The sequence below is a fragment of the Onychomys torridus genome, chromosome 7 (assembly GCF_903995425.1).
Source record: "Onychomys torridus chromosome 7, mOncTor1.1, whole genome shotgun sequence".
NCBI lineage: Eukaryota > Metazoa > Chordata > Mammalia > Rodentia > Cricetidae > Onychomys > Onychomys torridus.
This window is the reverse complement of record NC_050449.1, coordinates 76673244-76684895: the sequence shown is the minus strand read 5'-3', so window position 1 is coordinate 76684895 and position 11652 is coordinate 76673244. Positions and strand designations below refer to the sequence as shown.

At 42.6% G+C, this 11652-nt stretch overlaps 1 protein-coding gene across 3 annotated transcripts in view; it reads left to right on the top strand.

Moving 5' to 3' along the window:
* The first annotated feature begins 3791 nt into the window (after positions 1-3791).
* Lca5 (lebercilin LCA5) overlaps positions 3792-11652 on the top strand; it is a 47863-nt gene continuing 40002 nt past the window's right edge. The window contains exon 1 of one of the 3 annotated variants that reach the window (XM_036193817.1): positions 3792-3879. The gene's annotated coding sequence lies outside the window, so the exon portion shown is untranslated. Of the gene's footprint in view, positions 4013-11652 lie in introns of all 3 variants that reach the window. The other 2 variants (XM_036193816.1, XM_036193815.1) reach the window with 2 other exon arrangements.

Below are 11652 nucleotides of genomic sequence, written 5' to 3'. Positions count from 1 at the left end.
GAAGGACCTTAGATATGTTTTTTTTCCAAGGATTTTCAGATAAGGTAAGCAAATTTATTAGACCCCCCTTAGAAGGTATATGGAGGGGAGAGGGGAGAGGAGAAGAAGGGAAGGGAGGGGGTGGGGAGGGGAGGGGTGGGAAAGGGGAAGGGGAGGGAGGGGAGAGGAGAGGGTGGGGGAGAGGAGAGGAGAGGTGGGGAGGGGAGGGAAATGGGGAGTGGGGAGGGGAAGGGAGGGGAGGGGAGAGAGAACCAAGTGCATAGAAGTCCAGTCCACGAGTACCCAGCCCTTCCTGCCATGTGCTGCATCACACCCTTTCACAGAAAGCAGTTCCTTGTGGAAATCTGCTTCCTGTGTTTTAAATACACGGCTTTCATTTCAGAAGATAGGGGTGGCAAATGATGTTGTAATTTGCTTTCCTAAAAACAAAACAAACAAACAAACAGAACAAAACTGAAAAACAGACAAACAAAAAGATACTAAGCTTTAAAGAGAACTTTGTAACTGCCCACACAGCTAATAAGAGGCAAAGTCAGATTTGGGATTGAGGATGCAGGCTTCTGGTCCAGCATCATTGTCCTTTTCAGAAGCCAGCTACCCATCATTGCTTCCCTTTACACCTCTGCCTAAACAGTCTAAGCATGTGCTGACCCATGAGGTGCTATGACAGGTGTGAACTGTGAATACTTAAGATATGTGGTTGTTCAGAATTGAGATGTATCAAAGGATGAAAAAAAATAGTTGAATTTTCTGGTTTTTCAGACTGGAGAACTTAGGATTATGTGCTTTTCTTAAATTTAAAAAGAAGCCCACCAGACTGGTCTATAAAAATATATGAGTGAAATTCAACTTTCAATGTAGGCTTTTTTAAAAAATTGAACACAGATGCAAAATCCACCCCCTCATTGAAATAAATTCTACAAGATTCACATACTATCAATAATTCACCCTCCAATTTGAAAGAAAGTTACTAGTGAATATCTAAGTGGCTCAGGTTTTTTTTCCACTAACACTCAAAAATGTCATGGAGTCTTCAACAATTCATCCTTTATACAGTGTAATAATCAACAGCTCTGAGGAACACAGAATGAACAATGATAACCAGATTGGACTGTGTTTGTTTTCCTAACAACCCACCTTCTCGGTCTTCAGTTGCCTCGAACCTTATCCTAAATTCATTGTTTCTTAAGCCAGTTGGTTTCTTTAAAATACCTACTATAGATGTTCTTTAAAACTTAATGTTATATGCTAACAACCTATTTATCCAGTAAACAAACGAATTGATTAATAAATTTAAAGCAGTATGAATAACAGGAAATTCCATTTTTAATTGTCAAACTTTGTTACTTATCATATATTTAGGTTAAAAAAAACATAAAAAATGTGACAGTTCTGTTTGTTTGTTTTTATTTTTTAAAGACAGGATCTTGCTATGCATATTGCCAAGGATGGAAGTTGAGATATTGTTGCCTGAGTCTCACAAACATTGGGGCTTTAGGTATCTGTCACACACAACTTTTTAAAAGAATGGTATTTAATGAACAATTTAACTTTTGCTAAGGATGATCCACTGATAAGATTATATTATGTACATGTATATGCATATATGACATCTCCCCTTTTAAAACTGTGATCATTGACATTTCTATATTATTTGATGGCAGAAAGGCTACTTATGCCTCTGGCTAGTGAATGGTTTGCAAGTTCTAACGAATCCTTCCGACTCCAACTCTTAGGTAGTAGTAGTTACCTCACAGGAAAAATTGGATAATTCTATTAGAATATCTATTAGATAATTCTATTTATAGGAACAGTTTCATATTCTTTGTGTCATTACCACAGAGCATTAAACCCGACAAAGTCCTGCAGAAAAATGGCCATTCACTGGACACTAGAGTCTGAAATCACAGCAGTAACAGAGGAATCAACCCCAGAGTACCCAGTGGTGTCATCTCCAAACATAATCCTTAGGAACAGCAAACCTGGATGCAGTTAAATAGTTTCAATTAGCAGAAATATTAGCATGTGGTTTGGTAGCTTCATTTCCTCTTTTTTCCTGAAAAGCTGCATCTGTGTAGTACACAGTGAAGTGAAATGGTATAACCAGAAAGTTTTAGTCTTAACAAAATGACAGATCCAAACCATGTTATACAGAAAGTTGAAATTATTACCTAATACCTGAGATAGCCCTTTAAAAACTTAACTCAGTAAAACTGGCTTGTATTTTTTGGGTTTTATAAATTCCTTTTATCTTTTTTCCCAAGGTCAAATAAAGTAAGTTATTTTTAATGAAAAACACTGCATGCTGTAAAAGGGAACTGAAAATGTTACAAACAATTAGTTCTTTTTGTTTGGGAGATTTCTGAATTTTTAGATACTGCTCAATTACTTTGTTAGAGAAACACTCCAAAGATGCAAAATTTGGAATTTAATGGTATTGTGGTCCTATCCTTACATCACCACTTACTACTCTCTGAATCTCTCTTCTGGAGTATAAATGATGGCTAACAATATCTAAGTCAAGCGTTGAAACAGAATAGGATGTTACAGCCTAGGACATTCTGAGTGCTCAGTTAAGTCACAGGCTAGTTATCTCTGAGAGCCACAGAGAGGTTCTGGAGATGGTGGAAGGCAGTTGGCCAGGGAAATGGCATATTTCTCAGCTTTTCCCCCAGCATCCTTCTTTGAAAGTAGTTCACCCATGCTTGTTAAACTACTTTCCATTAACTCTGTCAATAATAAGGGTGAACTACTTTGACTGAGGAGTACAGATTTAACTAAGTGAAATGAAGTATTTCATTGCAGTTTGAGGGACTCCTCATTTTCACTAAAGGACAACTGCTATCGCCTATGATACACTGTAACTACAGAAAATTCCATTTACAATATTTAGGCAGGTTCGTCTGTTACTTGAAGGAAAATGTGTCAGCAAAAGTTTTGAAACAGTGCACAAGTGGAAAAATGAAGTGAGGTGAGAAATGAGAATGATCAACTCTAATGGGCAATGGATCAGAATATATTTGTATCCAAGAATTCGATTCTCTGCACATGGAGGCTGAAATCCAGAGAGACACTAACAGTCTTAAATCAAGAACTGGGTAGTCTTAAACCATCTGAATGACAAGGCTCAGAGAGCTTCAAAGCCCCCGTGAAAAAGATTGTTTTCTTTTTAGCTTCTTTGCCTACTGCAATTAATGCTGTTTAGTGTGCACAGTCAACTTTTAAAAGAAAATTAGCCATCCAGCCGCCCTTAGCCCACTGGCATGCACTTCGGAATATTCCTTTTAAAAAAATAAATTATGTGCAAATGTGTTCCGATTACTCTTTATCCCCAAATTCGCTCCAGAACCTAAAAATCACGTTCAAACTATATTCAAGATGTGCTCATGAAGGCCCAGACCACGAGGCAGGAGCCTCATTCATATGTCAAGTTCACACCCTCCTACAGATCAGTTTCAGCGGAGCCCGGAAAGTACATTATGCTTTCTTTATAATGAAACCCAACATATCCAGAAAGAAATCGGGCCGTTTCCAAGGATTTTGTCCAGCAGCTAGTTTCACCGACCCTGTCCAGGGACGGTGTCGCTCCTCGGGAAGGTTGGCATCCTTTCGGTCGGCTTTGGGCGCGGAGCTTGGCGCACCGGCTGTCCTCGCGGGTCGCAGCCCCGCCTCAGCGGCCGACCAATGGCCGATGCCTCTCGCCTGGCCATCCCGGCTTCCGGTGTCACACTAGCCAATGGGAATGGCCGTATGGAGCCAGCAGCCAATGGGAACTCGGGGAGGCGGAGACCGGTCCTCCCGCGGTGGAAGCTGGGCCTCCGCTCCGTTGCCCGGGAGCCGAGGCCGCGGAGCCGCCGCCCACAGCCGCGGTCCCTGATAGTGAGTGATTTCAAACTCCCCGAAGCCGCAGTCGGCAGCGTCCCGGTACTCCTCGCCTCGGGCCATAGCTGTCGGTCGGGCTCGGGGATCGGGCTGGTAATCTAGGCAGGAGCGGGAGGCGTCAACTTGGAGGGTAAGGGGCGGGCCCCGGCCGAGAGAGGAGGTCTGCGGCCGGGGCATGGACGCAATGGGGGTGATGCAGGGCGGGGCGGCTGATGCGGCACTGGGGCGGAGCAGGAGAAAGTTAGGAGCGTGGGGTTTGTTAGCCCCCAAGGCAGGAGGAAAGTGCGGTGCAGGCAGATCCAGAGAAGGGTGAAGTTAACCAGAAAGAAACCTCTGGAGGCTGGTGGAGATCCGCATGGGTGGGCGTAGAGCCTTTCAGAGGCTCTGGAACAGGGTATTATTATTACACTGCCATTAAACGGGAAAGGCACTTGGCCCAGGCTATGAGTTACTTTTAATATATCCTTGAGGGATGGAATGTGACGAGTAAAAGTAGTTAGCCAAACCTACCTGTTGACATAGCCGCGTTGCGGTGGGTACAGAGGCTTTGCTTCCTGCGGGCTGAACAAGGGGACAGTGTTTTCTCGGTGTGAAGGGCTGGCCCAGTTCACCTGAATGTAAACTTTACTCACTTCGTGGGCTTGAAAAGTCATGGCATCTATCTAGCGGCAGTTTTTTTTGTTGTTGTTGTTTTTGTTTTGTTTTGTTTTGTTTTCCCGGTGAGGGGGTGCGGTGAATAGCAGATTCATTGTGAGGATTAATTTTATGGAGGTATTTGTACCTATGTTTGGGTGGTGTGGAGGAAGGTTTTATGGAAGTAGATTTTCTTTTAGGACTGATTTTGTGCCTTTTCTGTCATGAACCAGCCCGTCTGCTCATCTCCACCCCGAAATTTGAGGGTCTAAGCTCATCGCCCAAGCAGAGTATGCGTGACCACATACATGTTTATGCCCAACCGGTGCATTCAGGATTAGATGTCTTTGGGATCAAAAGTCATCATTTAGTTCAGCAGTTGAGAGCACTGACTACTCTTCCAGAGGACACAGGTTTGATTCCCACCAGCTGCAGGACTGCTCACAACAGTTTCTAACTCCAGTCCCAGGGAATCCAACACTCTCTTTTGGCCTCCTATGGCACCGTGAATGCACATGGTGTACAGACATAGGTTCAGGCAAAACACCCATACACATATTGATAAATAAATAAATAAATAATAGGCATCAAGGAGAAAGGTAAATGGAGGTTTCGTTTTGCCCATGGTCATTAATCTGTATTCTTTTTATTCTCTTTCCATACTCCAGTTTTATATTATCATTTACAATATTTCGCCCTGTGATTGGTTGCATATTGATTAATGCGTTTATTCAAAGGTATGACAGGCAAGACTAGTTTGCTTGGAATCTTTAAGTTGATAAACTGTCATTCAGATGTCAAAAATCAGTTGATGCCCTTGGAGAAGCGATATTCCCACAGCTGCATCTCTTTAGGGTCACAGAACTCATTTCGAGAAGACTCAAGCAGTCCTCTCCTGGTCCGCCTTTTTGTTGTCAACCCTGGAGTCTGGACACCCTCTTCTGCCCACCACAACTTAGTCTTCAATTACGTCTTTTCACTCCATCCTTCTTGGCCAACTCCATCCTTCCTGTTGGCTCCTACCATCTATAATCCCAGTTTTGCATCTCTCCCACTCCTGTGTCAGCAACTTTAGGTATTTGCACTCAGATTAACCTGCCCATGGGCACCCCAAACTCAGTATGTCTGGTAACTGGCAAACCCCATGCAGCTGGATGGTATCATTTGTATCCAGTTTTACAAGTCAAAAACTTTGAAATTCAGATTCTTCTCATAGTCCACATTTAATCCATCATCAACGTTAGTTTATTTGACTTGCTGAGTATCTCTGACATCAGTTTGAAGCCCTGTATCCCTAATTATGTTCCTGTAGATGAAACCTCCATTTCTTGGGTTGAGATGGACATTTGTAAAGGAAAGTCTGAGTGCTTTAACGTTCCTGAGAATCCTTTGTTTCCATAAGAAATCTTCCTGTGATGGTAGCTTCCACCCAACCCAGCCTGACTCATTACTTACTGATGCTCACAGCCGGTGTATTCATTTCAAACCAAATTGTCCAAAATTAGTATCATGTGAAGCATATTTGTTTTGCAGTAAGCATACAAAAATATAAGCAGATAAATTTGGTTACTGAATAATCCAAAATATCGTTTCAACACATAACCAATATAGAAAAGATTATTAGTTTTTTTTTTTTTTTTGGCTTTTTGTGTGTGTATTAAATTTTCAAAAGCTCATGTATTATGTGTGCAAAAGTTATTGGTTACTATACAGTGAAAATGACTTCCATTACCTTGGTTTATTTTCCTCCTTACTTCCTTTAGACCTCCATTCTCATGTATAAATTTATACCTAGATTCCACACATGAGGTAACCTGAGGTATTTGTCTTTCTGAGTCTGGCTTATTTAAATGACCCTGAACAATCTTCAGTTCCATCCGTTTTCCTGCAATATCATTTTTATAGGTGAATATATTTTCATTGCGTACATCTACCTTATTTTCTTTATAACATCACCTGCTGGTGGACGTCTAGGCTGATCCCTGTCATTGCTGTTGTGAGAGGTGCAGCAGAAAACAGACGTCCCACGTACATATTCTGATGACCACATATCTCAGTACCGCTGATACATTTCACACGCTTAGTAACTATTTGCGATTTGAAGGTATGCCATGTTTTTGTTATTAGGCCCTAGCTGACTTGATATAGGGACCAGGCTGCATTCTGGGCTCTGGGTTTAAAGGCATGGCCACCATGCCCAGCCCTTGCTAAACTGTTTATTTTGACAGGTGCTGCTGTTTGTATTGGAAGGAGCCTTCTTCACCAGCTGCCTGCTTTTAATAACCGAATTTGCCATTGCCCACGCAGTCTCTCCCCTCCTCCAGATTATGCTGTGCTTAACCTCTAGTAATGCCCGAGAACAGAGACCGAGCGTTGCCTCCTCTGGACACCTCCCAGCTCCCTTCTGGCACTAATCTTGCCTCTCATTTCGCTACCTCTCCGTACCGCCAGCAGCTGTATTCGGTTGTATTATTTCTCCTCGTCTTGGCTCAGAGTCGGTTCTTGTGAGGGAATGAGTTATCTTACTCACTTCTTATTTGTAGCTTATTCAACGTTCAATGTCTGACATTTGGTGGGTGTTGAACAAGTGTCTATGGGTGGATGAAAGAACACTCTGTGGTATTTTCATTTGATTGACTAAACTTTGGGAATACATACTACAGCTATGCTTTCATTTGGTTGACTATTTCTAAAAACATTTTTTAAAGAAGCTGATTGTGCCAGAGATGTGAAGGATAGCATTTGCTGTGGTCTGACTGATCATATTAAAATCATACTTTAAAATACAACATAATTTAAACATTTTTAGTATTTCAAAGTTTTAAATATATTTTGATATTTAAGGGAGAGATTGTATGCAAATAAAATAAGTTTTTTGGAGAAATATGCAGAAGCATGTAAATAGAGTGAGGAAACTGGATTTTCATTCTCTGTACTCTTCTCATGTTCTCTGTAGAATTTGCAGCTGTAGCTTGAGAGCAGCACTGTGCCTCTTCACCTTCATTTCACCACTCCAGACCTTCTTCCTTCTTGAGAAGACCGTGCTCCTTAATTCCGGCTGTCGCTCTTAGTTTCTCGTAGTTTTCTTGTCCTGTTGCCTGCCAGCAGCAGAGGTAACCAGGGAGCGATGTTTTATACACAGAAACCCAGCACAGGGTTCTGTTGGGGGATTAACAAGGCCTTGGTGTTATACACTTTGTTCCTAGACTCACGTGAGCTGTGTGTACACAGTGATCTCTGAGGATCACAGCTCACTTTGACATCCACGAGAACCTGGGGATAAAGAAGGCATTTCAGCCCTGGAGGAGTCCTGACCAGTTAGGTATCACCTGTATTCTTGGGGATTCTTGTTAAAGAAATTTACTTTTGGATAAAAAATGAAATGTTTTGGAATTGATAGTTTCCTGACATTGCTGTAGTAGTGCTCTTGGCCATTTTTAGGAAAATAATTATTCTTATAGATTTAATTAGCCACACACACAGACACAGACACAGACACACACAGACACACAGACACACACAGACACACAGACACACACACACACACACACACACACACACACACACACACTGCTTTTAGCTAGTTAACTTTAATCTGATGAAATACATAAAGCATTCCACCCCTCAGGAGAAACAGATAACTGATTCACTCCTGGTCACAATGACTAGTTTAAATGAGTGGGAAACCTACACATGGAACATGAATCTTCAGCATTCTGTAAGTTGCACATCTTTTTTTCTTTAATGGAAAATAGATTTTCTTCATACAATATATTCTGATTATGTTTTTCCCTCTTCCAACTCTTCCCCACCCTCTCCTCCTCCCTTCCCATCCAACCCCCCCCCCCTCTCTCTCTTTCTCTAACACACACACACATACACACACACACACACACACACACACACACACACACACACACTTATTAGAAAACAAACAGGCATCTAATAATAAAGTAAACAAAATCAAACAAACGAGAATAGGACAAGACAAACAGAAGGAAAAGAGCCATAGAAAAAGCAAAAGAAACACATGTAGATGGAGAGACACACACATTCACACACATAGAAAGCCCTTAAAACACAAAACTGGAGAAAAACATAAGCTATACACGAAAGACCCGTAAGGTAAACAAACAAAGACCCCAAAGCCCCAGCAAAGCAGTGTGAGACAGAGGCCCTCCAGAGATGCCACTGAGTTTCTTTTCCTTGGTCGCTTACTGCTGGGTGTGGAGCCTGCCCTCCTGAGTGGTTTGTATACCCAGTGAAACTCTGTTGGAGAACTAATTTTTCCTTGGGAGAGCAGCTGTCAATTGGAGACAGCTTCTGAATTAGGGATGGGGGCTGTGTTCACTCAGCCTGTCAGTGTGGGACCCCATCAGGCCCAGACCTATTCCGGCCTATGCTTGTTGCCACAGTCTCTGTGACTTCATGTGTGCTTTGGTCCTGCTGTGTTTAGAAGGCCTTATTTCATTGTTCTCCATCCATCCGGCTCTTCAAATCTTTCTGCCTCCTTTTCCACAGTGTTCCCCGAGCTGTGGGTGGGGAGGAGGCTGGGTGGGGAGGGGTGGGGTGGGGCGTCTGCTAGAGACATGTCATTTAGAAAAGAGTGTTCCGAGAACTCTCTGTGTGCAATGTCTGGTTGTGGGTCTCTGTATTTGTTCCCATCTCCTGAAGGAAGAAGCTTCTCTGCTGATGGCTGAGTGAGACACTGCTCTAGGAGTCTATCAGAATGGTATTAGGGGTCATTTTGTTGCTGTGTTTCTTTAAGTTACACATTTTTTTAAAAAGAGAAGTAATTAATTCAATTCATTTTACAATATTTCTAAGCTAGCTATGGTGGCTCACACTTGTAATCCCATCACTTAGGAGTAGGGACCAAGGCCATCTTCAGCTACATGGTGGCTTGCTGACCAGCCTGGGCTACCTGAGACTCTGTCTCTAAACCAGAAATATTAGTAAAGTACAAATTATAGATATAAATGCAGGTGAATTTTACTTTGCCTAAAGTCTCATTAGATTTCTCAGTTATTTAAAATAAGCCCATGAAAGTTTCTGACAGAAAATAGAAGAGTATTTCCAGTGCTAAAAGGCCTATACAGACAGTAAAACAAACAGGATAAAGCGACTGGGTTCAGTGTAATCAAATTCAGTCCGAAGTGATGTTGAGAAGGTGGCCTTTGTGCTGAGCCCAGGGTGAGGGAGCCACTGTGGAGAGTGCTAGGTGGTGAATGTGAGTGCCAGGGTTGGCAGGTGGGGAGCACAGACGCCATTTAGCCTGGGAAAGAGAAGAGAGTGATGGCGTGCATGTGAAGGCTGGGGCAGGAAGGGACTGCTAAGTCTCGGACAGGTTTGAACTTACGGAGTCTGGTGGTTTTAGGAAGTCGTTGAGGTGGCCTGAGCAGGGAAGCTCTGCTGTCTAATCTCTGCTCTGGTTGCTATTTCTGGCTGCCTGGAAGAATTAGCCTGTGGGAATGAAAGCAGGCTGTCGGCGGCCGTGAGTGCAGCGGTCCAGCTGAGAGAAGATGGCGACTCAGACTTGGGCAGGAGCAATACAGATGGTGAGAAGCAGGTAGATCTACAGTGCAGTAGTTGGAGGTTAAGCTGTCAGGTTTTGTAGATGACTTAGGGATGTGAAGAGAGAAAGATCTAGAATAATCTTAGATTTGTAACTTGGGTCATTTAATAGAGAGCAGTCCCCCTAATGAGGTCAGGAAAATAGGAAAGAGTCAGGTGGGATAAAGGTATTTTAACTTGGAACATGTGAATTTGAAATGACCTGTCCACTAGGAAGAGGGGATATTGGACTCTGAAAGTCAGACTTAGAGATGACCAAAGGGGGCATAAAGATAAAGAGAAGGAAGCCAATATGGCTGGTACATTGGGTGTTTACTCATTTGGGTGTCAGGTAGAAAAGAGAATGCTTCTTGAAGGCTTAGGGTTGTTATTGCTGTGAAGAGTCACCATGACAACGCAACTCTTATAAAGGAAACATTTAATTGGGGTGGCTTGCTTACAGTTCAGAGGTTCAGTCCATCATCATCATGGCAGGGAGCATGGTGCTGGAGAAATAGCTGAGTGTCCTACATCTTGCAGGACATAAGCACTGTGGTTCAGTGGAGCTGACCTGTTAACCAAGTAATGGTCAGGAAGAATATGCAGTGTGCATACTCTGGGTGGATAGATAATTCACATCCTACACTGGACAGTGGAATGCCATGAGACATTATGAACAGTGTGAGATTTAGAAGTTGTGTGTTGTTTATTTCTGGAATCTTCCATTTAATAATTATGGACCCTGTTGACCATAGATGAAGGGAGACTAAGCATAAAAGTTTAAACCTTTAAAATACTTGTGGGGAGCAGGAGCTGGATAATGGGTGTAGGAATTCTGTAAGTTCTTGGGAGGAGGGAAGAGCGCTGTTTTGTGTATTCTTCCCCTTGCCAAGCCAGCTGTCCCCTTGATGTCTAGATGGATGAGGTCGGAGAGCTGCTTCTGGTATACAAATGAAAACAATACATTTTACATAACCAACTATAACATTATTAGCATTCAGATGGAATGTAATTAATTGTGTGAGAGTTACTGAATTATCCCATTTAATCCTCAAAACATTTCTCTAGTTCTTGCTATTAATGGTCCCACTGTATGGATGGCAGAGGGGACAAACTAGTCTGGTATTCATTTATTTTTGGTGTGTATACATGTATATGTACATGTAGGGACCAGAGGTTGACACGGTATCTTCCTCGATTGCTTGTTACCTTACTGTTTGAGAACCTGGAGCTCACCAGTTTGGCTGTGCTGGCTGCCCAGTAAGCCTCAGGGACCATCCTGTCTCTACAGCTCCACTGTTGGGATGTCAGAATGGTCCAAGAATGGAGCCGTGAGAGGAGAATTCTAAATGCTTGTGATAAAACTCCAAGAAAACAAGGCATGAGTCTGTATCTCAGTTTCTTCGAAGCACAGGACTGACTGTTCTTGGAACGTGTTTTCGTGCTCCTCCCAGGTGTAGCCGACAGTGAGTTTCCTTCAGGTTATTCATTGCAATTTGCTGTTGTTATTTGTTTATATGCCTCTATGGAAAACGTTTTTGCCACATGCAGCTTGTCCTTGTGATTGTACACTTATGTGACTCT